The sequence below is a fragment of the Schistocerca gregaria genome, chromosome 8 (genome assembly GCF_023897955.1).
Source record: "Schistocerca gregaria isolate iqSchGreg1 chromosome 8, iqSchGreg1.2, whole genome shotgun sequence".
Classification (NCBI taxonomy): domain Eukaryota; kingdom Metazoa; phylum Arthropoda; class Insecta; order Orthoptera; family Acrididae; genus Schistocerca; species Schistocerca gregaria.
The window spans coordinates 343,038,295-343,059,508 of NC_064927.1; positions in this window are offsets into that span (position 1 = coordinate 343,038,295).

The window sequence follows — 21,214 nt, forward strand, 5'->3', positions numbered from 1 at the left end:
ATCGTCGCTTGCACAATTTGTTCAGTACGAGCACCAGAGTCGTCGATGAGATGCTGCATCCGTAAAATGAAGTGATCAGCAGTTACTCTCAGCTGTTTCGGTGGGGTCTGAGCAGCGTGATCTTGTATGCTGGCATTCAGATCAGACAGAGATCGAATGTATCCCTGGTAAACGCATTCTCTTAGGTATCCCCAGAGTCAAAAGTCACATGGATTCATATCAGCTGATCTTGCAGGACATGCAATTGGAGAACCTCTGGAGATAACGCGTTCGTGGAAGATTCGATTAAACATATCTTTCAGTGGGCGAGCAACATGAGATGTTTTCCCATATCGGATGAGGGCAGTGGTTTCCAAAGAGTTGCGATCTTCCAAAACAAGAATTACAAGCAGTACAGAGGTCTCTGTAGCGTGCAGACGTCACGGTACACCTGACGGGTACTCACCGTGTATCCTGGTGAAAGCAGAATGGACAGAGAAAAAGCTGCTTCTGGATCAACACCACAGTCACACACGGCGAATACAATAGTATTTTGTGGACAACATACGGCTTAACAATACCCCAAATTCGGTAATTTTTTGTATTCACTTTAGCCTGTAGTGTGAAATGTGCCTCGGCCGTTCATACGATGTTGTCTGGCCGCATGTCATAAACTTCGATCCGCGCCAGAAACCGAAGAGCGGATCTTGAGGTTTCAGTTTCTGCAGCGTCATGGTCTTGTAGGGACACCGTTGTAATATAGATCGCCAAACATTCTGTAGTGTTGTCCGTGAGATGGACCATTCTCGTGACACTACATGAGCACTAGCACTACCCGGGCTTACGCTGCATGGACAGTTACACCGATAGCAGTCTCGCCAATAGCTACCACCGCTATAGGACCTTCCTCTTCCAGGTACCACATCGACATCACCCATATTTTGGGATTTAATTACGACGTGCCTCTCCTTAGCCCTTTCAGCTGGCGATATTCTCTCCGTGCAGCAGTGTGATTGCTGCCGTCCACATAATACTGTAACACTACCGTTCACATAATACTGTATCACTAACAGCGCACGACCTCTCTTCTCGAAAGCCGTGCTGTGTCTCTCGTTATGGCTTGTCAAAAGACAGCGTGAATGCCATATAGTCACACAAATAGTGTGCAGCGCCATATTTGCATCGTGGCCAGAATTGGAAATAATTTTTTTTTCGGTGTAACCGGTTCCCCATTAATGTTTCAGTATGTGTGAATTGTTTAGCTGCCTTACGATAAATACAGCCCACACACTGATGTCCATTGTAACTACATCTTAATTATAGCCACCCAGTAGTTATACGCATACGAGAAAAGTCGGACTGCTTCGTACAAGATGAATCATCTAAAACGTGCGCCGCAGATTTTTCGGATATGTAAAGTGCTAGTGATGTGCGATTCTCAGAGAATGGATTGGTACTAAGGGCTCGTATTGCTGGCCAATAAACGGATGTAATGGTAGATATAGTATTTTTTGTGCAAACACACCTTTTTAAACGGAACAATGCCTATTGACATCAACAACTAAGAGTAGGGTAATTTAGAATTCCAGTGGTATTTTCCGTGGAATTCTAGTGCGAGTCGTTTACGAGATATCATATTTTGCAAATTTACCAACCGACATTTGTTTGCGGCATGTAATCTGCATAGTTGCTAGGTACGACGCTGTTATGTTTTGCTTACAGTATGTTTGGGTGTTCCTTGAGTGCACTGATGCTTGCTAGTCAGTTAGTGTGTGATAATCTAAGCTGTAGATCGTTAGTGGACGATGGGATTTACCAATGCAGAAAAAACCGACATGCTCATGGTGTGTGGAGTGTGTAGGAAGATTGCAGTTTGTTCTTGTACGGTATATTGACAAGATATTCCACTAGACATCAACTGTCTCGGCAATTATTTATCAGTCTCTTCAAACTGTTATGCGACAGTAGTAGTATATCACCTAGACAACGTAACAGGAGGACTTAACTTGTGCACATGGGCAGTAAAAGTGATACTCCAGATATATCATGTATCTCGTTTAGTGATGAAAACAAATTTACCAGTCATGACCAGGTAGACAACAGAAACATGGACTGTTGGTCTGTTGACTTTGTCAGTTGGGACGTTAGCGTCTATGTAGTGTAAACCTGTGGTAGGTGATGAACCATCAGCTCACAAGCGCGTTTTACATGGACGGAACACTGAACGCGAACGATTACCACAGACTCCGAACAAACCATTTTCCACGGATGCTAGAAGAGCTTCTTCTGCAGACTAAGAGAAACCTGTGGTACTAACATGATGGCTGTCCAGTCCATAGTGCACTTAGTACTGCGGCATGTCTTCACGAATTATTTCCAAATCGTTGAACTGAACCCGTCCATCGGCCAGCCCTTTCCCCGGATTTGACGCCTGTCGACGTTTTTCTGTTGAGAAAGCTGAAAGACGCTGTCTAGAAGAACATACCTAGTACATCCGATGATATCGAATGACGTATTACTGCAGCCTGCTCGGACATCTCCGCTGAAATGCTAAACGTGTGCAGTGGTCGTTCCATACCAGATTGGTGGCGTATATTGCCACTGCTGGGGGTCATCTGTTAATTTCAGTAGGCGTAGTCCCATTTGGAAACAATTATGTTTGCATAAAAATACCCTTCCTAACAAGGGAACCTCTCCATCGCACTCCCCTCACATTTAGTTATAAGTTGGCACAGTGGCTAGGCCTTGAAAAACTGTACACAGATCAATCGAGAAAACAGGAAGAAGTTATGTGGAACTAAGAAAAAAATAAACAAAATATACAAACTGAGTAGTCCATGAGGATAAGCAACTTTGAGGATTCAGTAAGCTCAGGAACGCCGTGGTCCCGCGGTTAGCGTGAGCTGCTGCGGAACACAAGGTCGCTGGTTCAAATTTTCCCTGGAGCGAAAATTTAATTTTTTTTAATTTTCAGACAATTATCAAAGTTCAGGCACTCACACATAATCAACTTCGCTCTCCAAAATTCCAGGATATGTTCAGATTTGGTTGGACATATGCACGATTTGACTGTCTACACAAAGAAAAATTTGAAAACGTTAAAAACATATGTTTTGACAGAGCGCAGGGAAAACTGTGCGACTGTGAAACTGTTGCATTCATTTGTAGCAGTTTATGTGACATACTCTTATGTTTTCATCACTTTTTTGAGAGTGATTATCACATCCACGAAAAAACCCAAATCGGGCAAGGTAGAAGAATCCTTTTACCCATTCGCCAACTGTACAAGTTAGGTGGGTCGACAACATGTGACACACATGCCGTCACCAGTGTCGTATAGAATATATCAGACGTGTTTTTCTGTGGAGCAATTGGTTGACCTATGACCTTGCGATCAAATGTTTTCGGTTTCCATTGGAGAGGCACGTCATTTCGTCTACTTATCGCACGGTTTTGCTGTGCGGTCGCAAAACACAGACACTAAACTTACTACAGTGAACAGAGACGTCAATGAACGAACGGAGAAATCATAATTTTGCGAAAATAAAGTACGTAAACTTTTAACTCGACGGATGACTTGAATCAAGGACCTGTCGTTCCGCAGCTGCTCACGCTGACTGCGGGACCACGGGGCTCCTTAGCTGACGGTCTCCTTGATGTTGCCTATCTTGTGCATGGACTACTCAGATTGTATATTTTGCACATTTTTTCATAGTTCCCCACAACTGCTTCCTATTTCCTCGATTTATCTGTGTTCAGTTTTTCAAGGCCTATCCACTGTGCCAACTTATAACTAAATCTGAGGGGGGTGCCATGGGGAGGTTCCCTTGAAAGTATTATTGCCGTCTGTTGATAGGCTAACAATACGATCAATTGACTACCAGTTCATTCTGTCAAAATAACATGTCTATAGAATTTCCCATCCGCACAATATTTGCTGTGCAAATTTTAGGTGACTCTTGATGAATATTTATTTGATATTTGTTGTGCGTACCCAATTGTAATGCTACTTACACGAAACTAATATAAGCTACAGAAGGAGCGGTCATACGTAACCAGTGAAAACTGACGTATCCGTCCCTTAGCTGGTACTCTGGTAATAGTGCCACGCGTTCTGAAAGAACGTTTATAAATGCAACATGATGTACAGGTAACACACCAAGAATCGTTATGAAATGAGGCGAAAACACATAAATGCGGTTGTAGGGAAGGCGAGAAGTGGTAGCAGCGAAGCCGAATAGATAATTATGGTTTGTTGAAAGGGGTTTAAAGGAAACCGCATTCAAGAGACTAGTGTGTCTGATTCAAGACTGCTTATCCAGAATTTCGACTCATCATGTAGGCATGATAGAAAACATGATGTCGTGATTCCAACAGTTCAATATAGACCATTCGGAAGAGTAACAGAGACACTCGGCGAATCTTGGAATATTTGGAAGTAAGGTGCCGTTGTTGTCGCGAAACCTCGTGGGTGACGAGGAAATTTATTGAGACCGTATTGAAGGAATACTGTGAGACATGTCTGCTATCACCGTCGTATATCTCGCTTACGGATCATATCACGAGAGAGATTAGGAAGTTTACAATATCATCTAGACATTCATTATTTCTTCACTCAGTGTGGGATGGATAATGTCAGAATAGCATAAGTATCGGTGAAAATGGCCTGGAGTGCTGTTGGTGAACAATATAAGACTTCGATGCATTTGAAAATCAGTGAGGCATGGACCGAAGAGGATGATAATCCAGCATCACCAAATTGGTCATATTTTTCAGTAGACAATCTCCCGCGATTTCAGCTCCCTTTTGACAACAAAGTAGCCTGAAGAATAAGAGACTAAGAAATTCGAAGCATTATAGAACATTATAGTTCCCATGGCTGACGTGAGGCCAAGCCCACGTGGAAGAGCTTGTGGCCTGATCGGATGCAGATGACATGCGAGACTCCTAACTGTGCTCCTTCTCAGACTGACCACACCTGTAGACAATAAAAAATTTGACGAAGTTCACGAGCCAGTAATCTGAATCAGTAAATGACTTGACATTAACAAAGGCACGCTCTGTTAGCTGTGACCAGCCGACCTTCCCGGAATTAGGAATGTTGGGTAATCACTTAGGCTGTCATTAAAACAATCGGCACTTCTGCAGCGACTTGTTCGGTCTCAGCTATTCTGGTTATGACCGTGGCTCGTTCAGGACCGATAATTTATTATATTTACCCCTTCATGGACAGGATATCGACGATTTGTTTCTTCTTGAGTGTCGACTGCACAGTTTTACTAATTCGAACAGTCAACCGCTGTCGCCGTTTTCGTTCCGGCATTCAGCGCCAATTGAATATATCACCTCCATGGTGTCTGCCGGAGAGTCTAATTGATGCACTGTCACGGTCTCGAACAAGAAAAACTCGTAGATTTTCCCGCCGCTAGAGTGTAATTTGGGCGTGTCATCAAAGAACGCCTAATCCTTTGTTGACATGCCTGGTTCCAATAGTGGGCCAAAAACGTCCTGTGTAGTTGTGCAAAGTCTTCATAGTAACGTCTACGTATTTGCCACCACAGACCGGTCTTGGAGATGGGATGTTTACCAGAAGCTTGCATAAACTGACAAATTCATAAAAAGCCTGAAAATTCTGCAGGAATTGGGACGCTGGAACTGGGATTGGAAGGTGGAAGGACAGTAGCTGACTTGTGGATACATAATTTACTAAAGTTACCCTCAATAAATTTTCTGAAGGAATTAACGTTGTCCTAACTGTTGAGGTGATTTTTTGATTAAGTTATTTATTTTTGACAATTAAACCGTATTACTTGTAAAGCTAAAATACGTCATACAAATCATATTTTCTTGGGTAATAATGAATTCATATGTTAACTATCTATTTCTGACTCTTAAATTTTTTAATGCTACAAGTACTTCCACTACTGCTAACCTACAATACAAACGTTAAGCAGTTACGCAACTACTAATACTGTTGTGTTCAACTTCATACACAATTGTAAGGAGAGATGGGCTACAGACTGGTGCAGCAACAGTCGTTGTAGGAAAGCAGAAGTGATTAGCGAACAAAGTAATGCCACAAACAGTAGATGTAGTTAACTTGTATTTCTGCAAGCTTACGAAGACTCGGTAAAAATAATACAGCAAGCAGTGGAGTCCAGGTATCAACGTTCACAAGGAAAATTCTCTCTGTACCAAAGCACAAATGATGAAGATGGAACCGTGACCAGGTGACGTCAGCTTAGCACTACACTACGGAGTGGTTCGGAGCACAGGTGAAGTGAGTCGCTGCCGTCGGCCCACCATTATCGTCCAGGCGGAGGGGTTCGTCGTATGGGACCGCTAGAGTAACAGCTCAATGGGAGTGCATGATTGGGTCCACCAGATCCAGTGGGACCATTGTCGGCGGAACTTGCAATACCGTTGCTACGGCGCCCATGATACTATAAATACTACTACAGAACGAAAATTTTCACTCTGCAGCGCATTGTGCATTGATATGAAACTTAATACTGTGTCGAATGTGCACTAATATGAAACTTAAAGCTGTGTGCTGGTCTGAGACTCGAACTCGGTACGTTTATCTCGGTCTGACATACAATTTTAATCTGCCAGGAAGTTTCGTTACTAATACCACTGTTAGCACTACAGAAACTGTCGTATTCTTTTTAAATTATTTTGATCCATTTAACCTGTAGACGCTTCTTTTTGTAAATGTTTCAGCTTTCGTATTACCCCGGTCAACAGACATTGTCTGCTCGACTCCTTTGGCATTCGGCAGCAATTCCACCACTCATTGTTACAGCTTAGTGTCCACACCACCGTGATCTCTTGCATCAACGCAATGTAAATTCTTGAGAAACTATGTCATTCGGTGGTCGACGACTTCAGTTGTCTTTCCTCCACTTTCAGTGTATGTTGACAAGCCTCGATGGCAGCATGCTGACGTGTTGAAATGTCCCCTTAGAAAAATTTATGAATTACTGTGCTGATAAACCTCTTACATTATTTGTTTTTCAAACAGCTGAGCAAACCTGAAAGTACTCAGACATTACTCTCTTTAATTATTCTGATCAACACTAAACTGACACACAATATTTTTAGCCCAATGCAATCTGACTTTCAATTTTCCCTACAAAAGAATGGCCCTGACTAACATTAAACTATACCTTTCTCAAATCACTCACAAAAATCTTCGTTACTCGAACTACTGCAATAGATCGAGCGCTACTATGCCCAGCTAAATAAAAGATTCAATCTACTGAAGGGACTAAATACTGATAGGCATAGTTAGCAAATGAAAGATTTTGATAGAGAACAAGCAATGTATTTACCTTAATATATATATATATCCATGTTGTCCAATATTACAAATTTACTGTCTCTGATGGACACCCGTCCAATCGTCCGCTCTCAAAATTCCGCCATCTCTCTCCCCACATCCACCACTGATGGTGGCTCACCTCCAACTGCGCAACGCTACACGCTGTTAACGTCCAGCTGCCCAACACTGCAATAGCCAACAACAATGCAAACCAGCCACAGATTGCACACAGCACAGCCAGTGATTTTCATACAGAGAGCTACACGGCGTCACCAACATAAAAACCTAAACAGCCTACTTACATAGCCCCCATGCCCCCCATAAAAAATTGGCAGTGGCCAATAATGACTTGATAAAAATTTTCATAATTTCAATAACAAAGATATCAAATGCACACACTTATTGATACAATGTTGGTCAAAAGATAAAATTTTCTGACAGTCCATAAAGACATTTCTGATCATTCATCACAGTAAAATTGCAGTGTTTTTTTTTTTCTCAAAGTCTGAACAGTATAAGAAAATGCACACGGAAGTAGTGCATTTCCATGCAGTCTTGAAGAAGTAGTGCTGTCCTTCTAACGGAAAGACAGTGCTGACTCTTGACATGCAGACAGGTAATGGGCCACAACAGAGCAAACCCACAGCAGAGTCAGTCGAAGATCAAAAATATTGGTAGGTAGGTCATCACAGAGTGGACCCACTGTAGTCCTGGTAGAGATTATGGTATTGGTGGGTCACCAGAGGTGCAGACCCACTGCAGTCCTTGTATAAATAATGGTATTGGTGGACCATCAAATGTGCAGACCCACTGTAGTCCTTGTAGAGACGGCCAGCAGCCAACTGTTGCAACTGTGCAGGTGCACAGTCACTATCGAAGAGTCTTGCGGACACTATAGAAAGTCCATGAACCACAACTTGTGCACTCACAAAGCTTTTGGAATTGTCCTTAGAACCAGCAATGCTGTTAACCAGTCCCTTGCTGAATTATTAACACATGTGCAAACACTACCAGTTCCTCTTTTTGTTAACATATTGTGCATATACTATGAGCAACAGAAGCGTTTGCACCGAAGTGAAACTTAATTAGAAGAACTGGTGTCTATACAATTATAAATTTACAACATAAGAATACAATTGCAAAGCTACAAAATACATCATTAAAGAACATAATAGTATAGATATCATTTGTAGTAATACAGGCTTTACAATAGAATAGAAATAAGATATACATCAGTGTTATAGGAATTATGACATAAGTAAATACATGAAAGGTCAGAATAACTTTCGAAACATCAACTTCAGACGTGAGCATTAAAACAAAACAGAATAAATAATGTCTAAACATCTTTACAAAGTAAATAACATATTATAAATGCAAATTATATTTGAGGATAACAGTATTCCTCATCAAACTGCATGTAGCTGAGTATTAGAAAAATTCTACAACATAAGTCTGTCACATAAAGACAGGAAGAACACAAATACACAAGGTATACAGACACATAGTGGAATAACACAAAGGACAGGTCAGGGTTTGTTTTCAGTGTGACTCCAACACAAAACTTCATTTAATAGATGTTTCCTCTAATTTCAACTTTTTCTAATACCTTGTCAATGTATTTCTTCCAATTCCTCACAACTCATTCTCTTATATAATCTGCCCTCTCTTAAGCTAACTTAAATCTACTGAGCTCAGATGCTAAACCAAGAGATGAGGCAATGCAGCACCACAAAACAATTAACACAAACAGCAATGACAAAAAATGAAAAGTGGCGAAACAAGTAGCTGTACATCTAAATTAACAGATCAAATGAAACATTACAACTAATATGAGCCAATGTGCAGCAACAATAAAAATAAATCAGTAGTGAAACTGGCTTAACAGAGTAATACAAAGTGACATTCAGCTGGCAAACAGCAGCAGCAAATGCTATAACTTATACCTAAACTAAATATTACAGTAAAAATGCCCATGTTTAATATCTATGTCGCATCTTAATACTAGAGTAATGCATCACCTTAACTGACACTACTAAAACGTTACCAGTCATTGACAAAAATTATGTATGCAATTCCTGTGAAGGGAAATGTCTGATTGTGCTCCCTCGTTTTTTTTGGAAGTAGATCATAAAATTATTATTTACTGGATCTGCAATCATAAAATATCTATATTAGTACATCTATTAAATTTTATTTTAACCAATGCTGCAGTGCAGCTAGAAACTAGATATTAAACAAAATGAGCAATGTCTCAACTAGAAAGACAATAGATGTAAAATGTTTCTCATTATTTCATTAGGCATTTTGGTAAATATCATAAATTAAGAACTCCACAGTGTAATCAAATGTTTTAAAGTTCGAGCGTGTCGTATATGCGATGCTTTCTACAATCAAATGTCGATAGTGAGGCTAATGGTCTCTTTTTTTTCTCCACCTAACGGCTTTTTCTCTAGGGGACTCGCACAGCTGGTCGCCCATGACGCATTACATCAAGGTCACTTAGCTTTCTTACCGAAATATTTACGACACCAGTTTGCAGTACAGTGACAGTCTCATAAAAAAATTTCACAGGTCGAGAATTTGCGTTACAAATGTGAAGAAACAAAATCCTATGAATGTAACAGTGCCTGCATTGTGATACATTCACCCATTTATACACCTTTCATAACTCTTCAAGTACGATTCTTGGTTTCCAACATCCTGTTTCACAAATAAGAGACCCTAACCACTACTCATTATTCCTCACCTTATTACTCATATACAGATTCGTCGACACTTCTTCAGTATTTCAACATAATAAATATGTAGCATAATCAAATTCCTCATATATCATCAGCTTATTGATCATAAACGTACCTCAACAGCATAATACACATAGTCATGGTAACAATAACGTCATAGCACCTCAGTCAAATCTCATAAATGTCGTAGCTTTCTGCAGTAATGTCAATACAAAAAAAATTCTATACTCATTTCAGTAGTGTCATCTACCTCAAACTTATTTTGAAAATCATGATCCCATACCAAATACATCATTCAAAGCTCTCACAGTATCACAATGGTTCCCAAAAAATATGAACAGTTCACAAAGTACAGACAAAATACAATTTCGTAAGTGTGAAGTTATCCAACGATGTAATTATGTATACATCTGTCACTGATATAGTAAAATAAATGTTTTTCTCTCTCAGTTAAATGATCAGATAGTTGTAATTTATGTGTTAGAGAAACATGGTATGGTTGTATAAAGTTGTATAAGCAAATACCAAATTAGCTAGGGCTCCTTGTGCTTGCCAAACACATGGTACACAAAGTAGGCGTGTACTCCCCTGAGGATTAATGTAATTAAACCCTCAGCTGTTACAGATTACAGCAATGGAATGAAATGTATCACGGAAACCCTTTGTATCTTCGTAATTCTAAAATCGTTAAAAATAAATGTTTTAAGTACAAAATTAATCACTCAAATACGTTTACTGTAGCTCTAAACTGTTTGTTTTGTTGTAAGATAATCTCTGTCATTACTGAAGGGTAAAAATATGCCAAGTGTCGTAAATATCGTCGTCCAACAGCAAAGTTCTGTAGAAGTCAATCTATTTACCTCGTAATAAGCAAAAGTGAAATGCTACGCCTATAGATATCGTAGTTATTACGTACAGTATCGTGATCAAGAAAGTACTATACTGTAATGTAATGTTTTCCTACGAAAGAGGCAGTCTCATTGTAGCTATACTACAGAAGTTACTACTAAAACATGTTTTCCTTAAAGAGGAATTCAGAAAACTGTGCTGATATAAAACAGATACACCGCAAAAGCAACAATGTAAATTGTGTCACACATTAGTAGTGTCGTGATATAATGATGTAGCTGTCAAGTAAACCAACCACTGAGTCATCTGATATCTCTCAGAAAGCACTTTAAATCCATAATGTATTTTCAAGTAAACCAAAGTGTTGGAGTAAAATCTCATTAGCAGTACTGGTAAATGTTCTAAGTGTGTGAGTCTTATATTCATTACGTAATCGTGCAACTAACAAGCAAAAATGTGCAAGTAACAACACTGTGTCGTCTGTTCACTATAACAATGCATTCGTAATATCTGTTTAAATAAGTTCTCTTGGTTCTTGACTGGATAATTAACTTCAAACATTGTTGCATGTTAACAGTTTCTAAGTCTGACAAAGCAGACTAGTAATGTGAAATGAAAAATTTAATGGCATAGACTAAGTGAAAAAGCAGAATATCTTTCAATAAACGGTTTTACATGTGAAATGTGGTGCAATCATTTACCCTTTCTAGTGCGCAGAGTTTCAACTTCCAAGTAACTATCATGTTGTATACGTCGGTAAGGAATGCTAATATTTTTCTCAAGGTTAGCGTCTATGATATTTTTCTCTGAGCCAGCCGGCGCACATGACTGCTTGAGGTGCGAGCCATTGTCTATCTCTTTGTTGGCGCGCGCCGTTTTTGGGATTAGGAGACCTAACCTCTACAAATACAGCTTGTCGAGAGGGTCCTGCCCTGTTTGAATCCCGCCAGTTCTGATGAAATTCAGGTCTGTCGTTTTGCCGGTAGTTTATATAATTTCTTTTTAGTCGGTCATGTGGTGGAGAATTTCGCCCAGAATCGAAACTGCGCGGTGGACCGTTGCGTCTGAAGTTATTCTGTCTCCGTTGATAATAATTATTTTGGTTCCCATATTGTCTGTTTCTCTGCTTGTATCTATCATTTTCATTACTATGGAAATGTGATCTTTCTCTGTAATTATTTTTACTCTGCCAACGGTTGTCATACGTGTGGTGTCTGTTCTGGTGGTCACGATTTACGTTGTAAGAATAGTGTCGTGTCCGGTTATTATTTCTTTCATCAAGGAATTGTGACGGATGTGACCTATATTTGTCGTGACCCTGTTTTCGCGTCCCGCGATTGTCAGTATCGATTTCCAATTCTTGTAAGAGTCCCTGAAAAGCTTCAATGTCGTCTTTGCAACGTCCTGCCAAAATAATATTTCGTAAATGTTCAGGCAATTTGATTAAGGATATGCGGATGAGTTCTGAGGGGCTGTATGGGTTTGACAGGTACTGATCCTTGTGCAAAGTGTCGTCAAAATATTTCACAAAAATGGAAAATTCAAATTGTTCAAAATGTTTCATCATTATGATGGTATGTTTTGCTCGGTCTTATGTAGCTTGAGACCAATATGCTGAGAGGAAGGCATGATAAAATTCTCCTTCACTGTGACAATCGTGAATGACCGATCGCATTCTTACAGCTGGTTCATGCACTAAATAGCCACACATAAACTTTAACTTGTGCTCCAATGACCAGTTGGGAGGAAAACAATGAGATAATTGATGAAGCCACGCTTGTGGATGAATGTCGTTGCCGGAATTCTTAAATGTTTCGAATTTACGTGTAGTAATAAACAGCTTAAAGTCAAAATCATCATGTCGGCGAGTCGCAAATCGGTCATTGTTACGTCGTTTCGACGGTTCCATCTCAAAATTCGGTGTACCTTGCCAATTTATTTCATAATTTCCGAAGTTCCCTGTGTTATTATTTTGTGGCTGTTCCGTATTTCTATGTCCCTCTTCCCGTATTGGAGCGCGAGTGACCGCTGAAATATGTAATTCTTGTATTACCTGTGTCAACTGATATTGTACTTCCCGAATTTCTCTTTGGTGTTGCGTATTAATTTCATTCTGGTTTTGTTTGAATTTCCTAATTTGTTCGTACTCTTCTGTGTCATTAAAAACTACCGGTCTTGTGTCATTCAGATTATCATCTACCTTCGTAGATAAATTATTTATCTGATCCGAAAGATCGACTACTTTCTCTGATAATGAACTAATTTCCTCCATGTGTCTTTCTGAAGCAATTTTCAGAGTATCTACTGTGTCCTTTAAGTTTTCCTGAGTTTTTGCAAGCTGCGTAACCGAATCGGTAGATGCAACTGAGTCAGTTCTAGCCCGGAAGGTCTCGTGATTTTTATAACCAATAGTATTCAGTTCTTTTATGGCTGCTTCGAGATTCTGTAATGCATTTTCATGCCACGAAAAAATAGCTTGAAAATGCTCACAAATTTGTGTTTTTACGTCATTACAGACTTTTTGACATTTAGATTTGATGTCATGTAACTCAGTAGTTAAATCTTCACGTGTTTGTTCAAGCGTGCTGTCTAACTTTCGAAGATTTTGTTCCATTGTGTCTAACTTTTAAAGATTTTGCCCATTTGTTGTATTAATTGTAATAACAATGCACTGGTGTCTGAAACCTATTCCTCAGTACTTTTCGGCAGTGCATTTGCACCAGCAACATTCACATTTTGACAAGCAGAAAATGTGTCTTGACTCATTTGAGAAAGCCGGCCGTTGTGGCCGAGCGGTTCTGGGCGCTTCAGTCCGGAACCACGCTGCTGCTACGGTCGCAGGTTTGAATCCTGCCTAGGGCATGGATGTGCGTAATGTCCTTAGGTTAGTTAGGTTTAAGTAGTTCTAAGTTCTAGGGGACTGATGACCTGAGATATTAAGTACCAGTGCTCAGAGCCATTTGAACCATTATCTTATCTGAGAAAACGGTGAGGACCCAAAATATGAATCCACAGTATTTGAGAGATTGTGCCCGTCATTTCGGATTCCTGAGGCGAGCTGTTGCCGACCGGTCGATCGATAATGCTTCACTGTTCACTAATTTTTACACTGTCTACACCATTATTTGCAGCTCGCTCCATTTCCCTATGCACAGTTACCAATGTACTACTTTGAACATTAGTTAATTCATTAAACGGTGGCGCTAACGCACTGCTTTCGTCTTCACTGTCATTTCTCAGTTTACTTTGGAGCATAGATTACGTTTTTCACACGCCATTATTGTCACATTATTTCACACGATAACACAGAAAAGCACAATTTGAAGAGCAAAATAAGAAAACACATTAATATAGCATTGAAAATAATATCTCTTTAATAGCAAGCGCAACTGCGAAATGCTTGGTGCAAATCTACATGCATGGCACAACTGTTTTACTGTACAACAATGAAAAACTACAACTACAAAGGAAATTCTCTCTATAATTATGCACTAGCAATAAACAATAGCTTCACTAATTACACAAACTACAAGAAAAATTCAGAGCATTCCAGTGAGGTATCCTGGCAACGTCGCCATATGAAATGTCCTCTTGGAATAATTAACGAATTACTGTGCTGATAAACCTCTTACATTATTTGCTTTTCAAAGAGCCAAGCAGAACTGAAAGTACTCAGATATTTCGCTCTTTATTTATTCTGTGCAACAATAAACTAACACACAATATTTTTAGCGCAACGCAATCTGACTTTCAAAAATCCCTACAAAAGAATGGCCCTGACTAACAATAACCTATACCTTTCATGAACCACTTTCCTCACAAAAATCTTCGTTAATCGAACTACTGTAATACAGCAAGCGCCACTACTGCCAGCTCAATAAAAGATTCAAACTACCGAAGGCGAAACTACTGATAGACATAGTTAGAAAATGAAAGATTTTGATAGAGAACAAGTAATGTATTTACCTTAATAGTGTTCAAAAGTCAATGAAATAAGAACACTGTGAATTCATTGTCCCAGGAAGGGGAAAATTTCTTGACACATTCCTGGGGTCAGATACATCACATAATCACACTGACAGAACCACAGGCACATAGACACAGGCAACAGAGCATGCACAATGTCGGCACTAGTACAGTGTATATCCACCTTTCGCAGCAATGCAGGCTGCTATTCTCCCATGGAGACGGTCGTAGAGATGCTGGATGTAGTCCAGTGGAACGGGTTGCCATGCCATTTCCACCTGGCGCCTCAGTTGGACCAGCATTCGTGCTGGACGTGCAGACCGCGTGAGACGACGCTTCATCCAGTCCCAAACATGCTCAATGGGGGACAGATCCGGAGATCTTGCTGGCCAGGGTAGTTGACTTACACCTTCTAGAGCACGTTGGGTGGCACGGGATACATGCGGACGTGCATTGTCCTGTTGGAACAGCAAGTTCCCTTGCCGGTCTAGGAATGGTAGAACGATGGCTTCGATGACGGTTTGGATGTACCGTGCACTATTCAGTGTCCCCTCGACGATCACCAGAGGTGTACGGCCAGTGTAGGAGATCGCTCCCCACACCATGATGCCGGGTGTTGGCCCTGTGTGCCTCGGTCGTATGCAGCCCTGATTGTGGCGCTCACCTGCACGGCGCCAAACACGCATACGACCATCATTGGCACCAAGGCAGAAGCGACTCTCATCGCTGAAGACGACACGTCTCCATTCGTCCCTCCATTCACGCCTGTCGCGACACCACTGGAGGCGGGCTGCACGATGTTGGGGCGTGAGCAGAAGACGGCCTAACGGTGTGCGGGACCGTAGGCCAGCTTCATGGAGACGGTTGCGAATGGTCCTCGCCGATACCCCAGGAGCAACAGTGTCCCTAATTTGCTGGGAAGTGGCGGTGCGGTCCCCTACGGCACTGCGTAGGATCCTACGGTCTTGGCGTGCATCCGTCCGTCGCTGCGGTCCGGTCCCAGGTCGACGGGCACGTGCACCTTCCGCCGACCACTGGCGACAACATCGATGTACTGTGGAGACCTCGCGCCCCACGTGTTGAGCAATTCGGCGGTACGTCCATCCGGCCTCCCGCATGCCCACTATACGCCCTCGCTCAAAGTCCGTCAACTGCACATACGGTTCACGTCAACGCTGTCGCGGCATGCTACCAGTGTTAAAGACTGCGATGGTGCTCCGTATGCCACGGCAAACTGGCTGACACTGACGGCGGCGATGCACAAATGCTGTGCAGCTAGCGCCATTCGACGGCCAACACTGCGGTTCCTGGTGTGTCCGCTGTGCCGTGCGTGTGATCATTGCTTGTACAGCCCTCTCGCAGTGTCAGGAGCAAGTATGGTGGGTCTGACACACCGATGTCAATGTGTTCTTTTTTCCATATATATATATATATATATATATATATATATATATATATATATATATATATATATATATCCATGATATTCAGTTTTACAAATTTACTGTTTCTGATGGACACACGTCCAGATCGTCCACTCTCAAAATTCCGCCATCTCTCTCTCTCCACATCCACCACTGCTGGCGGCTCACCTCCAACTGCGCAACGATACACGCTGTTAACATCTAGCTGCCCAACACTACAATAGCCAACAACAATGTAAACCAGTCACAAACTGCACACAGCACAGCCAGTGATTTTCATACTGAGCGCTACGTGGCGTTACCAACATAAAAACCTAAACAGCCTACTTACAGTGAGATTGAATGTCTCGCGAAGTCACTCTTGGCCTTCTGTATCAAATGAAGAATGGGACACAACACGTCGTCCTTGACCAATGACGCCGTACTGTACTCATAGATATTAATGTATTTTCGAGCCATAGATAATAAATCTATTATATTATGTGGCTAAGCGTCATCATTGAAAATTAAAATAAACGAATGTGCTTTTAAGAGACAGGGCTAGACACAGTGTATGATTTTTGTCGCTTGTATTAATATAAATCATTTGTTCGTTTCAATTCATTCGGTATTTATTTCCACTCTTAATAAGTATCAGATAATATGGAAGAATTTGTTTTCCATTGTAGCAAATTTTTAATTTTTGTTTTCGTTTGTAGGTATGGATTTATCTACTCCTATGAATATGGAAGACTTAAAGCAGACTTGAGGCATAGATATGATGTGAACCATTCGGTTTTTGCAATAATGTGGTCTTATTGCTGATTATGTTCGATGTCGTGAATGCGACGAACATATGCGCCTGATAAGTGTCAGCGCGTCGTACTCATGATTTATTCAAATGGTGGTGTACCAAAGAACGAGTATGGCGTTAAGCTCGACAAGGAACATGGTCTGAGACACCGAAGATGGTCTTGAGGGATATAATGGAAATTACGTACTGTTGCTGTCTGAGGTATCCTGTTGGGCTGTGTGTACGTGAATGCCATGTGAGTGAGCATACTGTTCTAGGTTGGAATTCTTTTTGTAGTGAAGTATGTGGGGATATATAAAGCAAAGGGGACCTTTGTGGGAGGAGGGGGGAAGGGGTGTTACCGTCGAAATTGATATGAGTCTGCTTTTGGCAAAACCAAGTAAGAAAGAGAGGAATCTGCGGTAGATTTATGAGTTTGTGGGGCTGTAATTTCAGACCCAGAGTGTGATTACGTAGTTTTTAAAGCAGTCCATAATCGAACGAAGAAGGTGTTGGTGAAATTATATAAACATCTGAAACGTCCCCTTAGAAAAATTAACGGATTTCCGTGCTGATAAACCTCTTACATTATTTGCTTTTCAAACCGCCGAGCAGAACTGAACGTACTCAGACATTTCGCTCTTTATTTATTCTGATCAACACTAAACTGCCACGCAATATTTTTAGTGCAACGCAATCTGACTTTAAAAATCCCTACAAAAGAATGGCCCTGACTAACAATAACCTATACCTTTCATGAATCACTTACCCCACAAAAATCATCGTTACTCGAACTACTGCATACAGCAAGCGCCACTACTGCTAGCTCAATAAAAGATTCAAACTACTGAAGGCACTAACTACTGATAGACATAGTTAGCAAATGAAAGATTTAGATAGAGAACAAACAATGTATTTACCTTAATAGTGTTCAAAAGTCATAATATATATAGCAGTTCATGACATCCTGTCTTACCAATTTACTGACTCTGATGGACAAACGGCCAGATCATCCGCTCTCAATACTCCGCCATCTCCCTCCCCATATTCACCTCAGCTGGCGGCTCACCTCCAACTACGCAACGCTACGCGCTCTTAACAGCCAACTGCTCAACACTACAATAGCAAATTCCAACAATGCAAACCAGCCACAGATTGCACACAGTACAGTCAGTGATTTTCATATAGAGCGTTACATGGCGTTACTGACATAAAAACCTAAACAGCCTACTTACACATATTGTGGCTGACGATTGTGTAGTTATTTCAGATGGGGTTTCTTCATATAAGGATGGGGGAAATGGGGTTTTCAGCATGTTGTAGTGAATCGTAACATTGAATTCCGAAGTTTAGCTACTGGGGTTTATATCAGGAGTGTAGAAGGTAATTATCAGCCATAAAATCTATTGTAGGGAGGGGGAAAAGACGCATTTCGATACTACAGAGCCATTTAGATGAATATTCTCGAAGGCATATGTACCCGATCCCGATAAACATTGTCCATTTAAGTGTTTCCTTAAGAGTGTTGGGCAAATGTATGCTCCAAAATTTGTTATCTACTTTCATGTTGGCGTGATGGCCCGGGGGGGGGGGGGGGGGGGAGATAAATGATAATTAAGGAAAAGTGTGGGTTTGGTCGGGAAGGTAAAATTATTGATTTGGAGTTTTGGGGTTGGTGCATCATTCTCAATTTTCTTTTGTTAGGTAATGTATTTTCTATGGTTATCTTTTTTATGATTTTAGTTCATTTTGTTGATGTGAACTTCTGGATGTACACATGGGTATGTATGTATAGGTTTTTGTGCTGGTGTGTTTCTTGTGTATTTGTTTTCAGGTATATGATTTTTGTTTGCGTCTTTCAAGGCCAGCTTTGAATTTTTTCCGGAAGAGTTTATGTATTTTAAGTCTGGTGTCTCATTTTAATGTTGTATTGAATTTGTATTTTCTCGTGTATATCTTTGTTGTATTGTACTGTTCTCCATTGTGTTTGGGTTTGTCAACTGCAGGACGGAACACAAATTTTACAGTTGTGGCCTTGTTTTTCCTTCGTTAGCACTAGTATTACCACGATCAAAACGACATTACCAAAGCTGTGTTAGTCTGTTTGTGTCGCAGCTTTAGATCCGTTGCATGAGACGTGTAGAGATCAGTTTTCAGGAGGAACGTTTACCGGCCTATGCACTTATTTGAGCTGCAGTTTATTGGAAGTTGTGCAAAAGATTTGGCACTGATTTAAACAAACCATTTTACTAAATCAACACAATTTATATGGCCCGCCGTGATAGCACAGATCGGATCTGCTCGGAGGATTAACGACGACAGCTGGTGTGTCGGACAGCCCGAATTTGGATCTTATGAGGTTTTCGACATATGACTAGGCGACTACCACGCTGGTTTTCCTCGTCCATCCTAAGTTACACGATTGGAAAGTATTTAGACAATGTTCTCACAATTTCACATGGCATAACACCACACGTAGGCTGATGAGGTACACACTTTCTATCCAAGGGAGAAGAGGGGAAGAGTCAGGGGTGGCTACCACTAACATTGGAAAAGCTAGTAATTGACATGCCGACCTTGTGAAGACATGAGACAAAGAAGAAGAGAAGGCAGTCGTTGTCCCTGCAAACCATTTGGGACTGGAACAGGAAAGACGGATAGTCAAAGTGGTACACAAAGTGCCCTCCATCACACAACGTAAGCTGGCTTGTGGAATATAGGTGTACATTCAGACATTCATCCCGCATAGACGGCGGAGTATATCACAAAATTTCTGGAGAAAGATCCTAAGACATGCTGTGAATATCCAACAGTGTTTCAACTGGAAGCCCCAGGGAAGAAGACATTCGGCCATCGTCTACCTCTAAGATTGCCAAATCCGAAATACAATATGGCGATCCAGTGAATAATAGGAATAAGGCCAGGAAAAAGAAGAATGCATCAAAAAATTTTAAATATTATATTTCTAGTAGCCTGGCCGAACTACTTCGGAAGCCCACCAAAACGCTTGGACCTAGACGAGAGAAGCTAGGCGGCACTCCTCATATTTGCGAGAGCTTTTGTTGCCGCTACAGCACTTGGTGTAGGTGACTGCCCACTCGTCAGTCTATCGGAGCCCGTGACTGCGCTATGAAGCTAGCAGCTCAGGGTCCCGGACCTCATTCGTGTTCCGAATGCACTCTGCTATTGTTCACTGTCAGACTTCGCTATTAAACTGCTGAGTGAATGCAAGTGAACCTACTTTCTCTGTACTTATTCTTATCATGTCAACACTGACCCACAATATTCTAGCGCAATGCAACCTGACTGCCAAAAAAGGATAACCTGACTTCAAATAATTAATTCAAACGAATGGCCCTGACTAAAAAGTGTAAGTAGGCTGTTTAGGTTCTTATATTGGTAACGCCACGTAGCGCACTGTATGAAAGTCACTGGGTGTGATGTGTGCAGTCTGTGGCTGGGTGACATTGTTGGAATTTGCTATTGTAGTGCGCTGTTGGCTGTTAACAGCGCATAGCGGTGCGCAGTTGGAGGTGAGCCGCCAGCAGTGGTGGATGTGGGGAAGTGATATGGCGGATTTTTGAGAGCGGATGATCAGGACGTGTGTCCATCAGAAACAGTACATTTGTAAAACTGGATGTCATGTACTGCTATATATATATATTGTGACTTTTGAACACTATTAAGGTAAATACTTTGTTTGTTTTCTATCAAAATGTTTCATTTGCTAACTATGCCTATCAGTAGTTAGTGCCTTCAGTAGTTTGAATCTTTTATTTAGCTGGCAGTAGTGGCGCTCGCTATATTGCAGTAGTTCGAGTAACGAAGATTTTAATGAGGTAAGTGATTTGTGAAAGGTATAGGTTAATGTTAGTCAGGGCCATTCTTTTGTAAGGATTATTGAAAGTCAGACTGCGTTGCGCTAAAAAATATTGTGTGTCAGTTTAGTGTTGATCAGAATAAGTAAAGAGAGTAATGTCTGAGTACGTTCAGTTCTGCTCAGCTGTTTGAAAATCAAATAATGTAAGAGATTTATCAGCACAGTAATTCATTAATTTTTCTAAGGGGACGTTTCAAAACAAATCTTAACAATAACCTATACATTTCATTAAGCACTTACCTCACAAAAATCTTCATTACGTGAACTACTGCAATA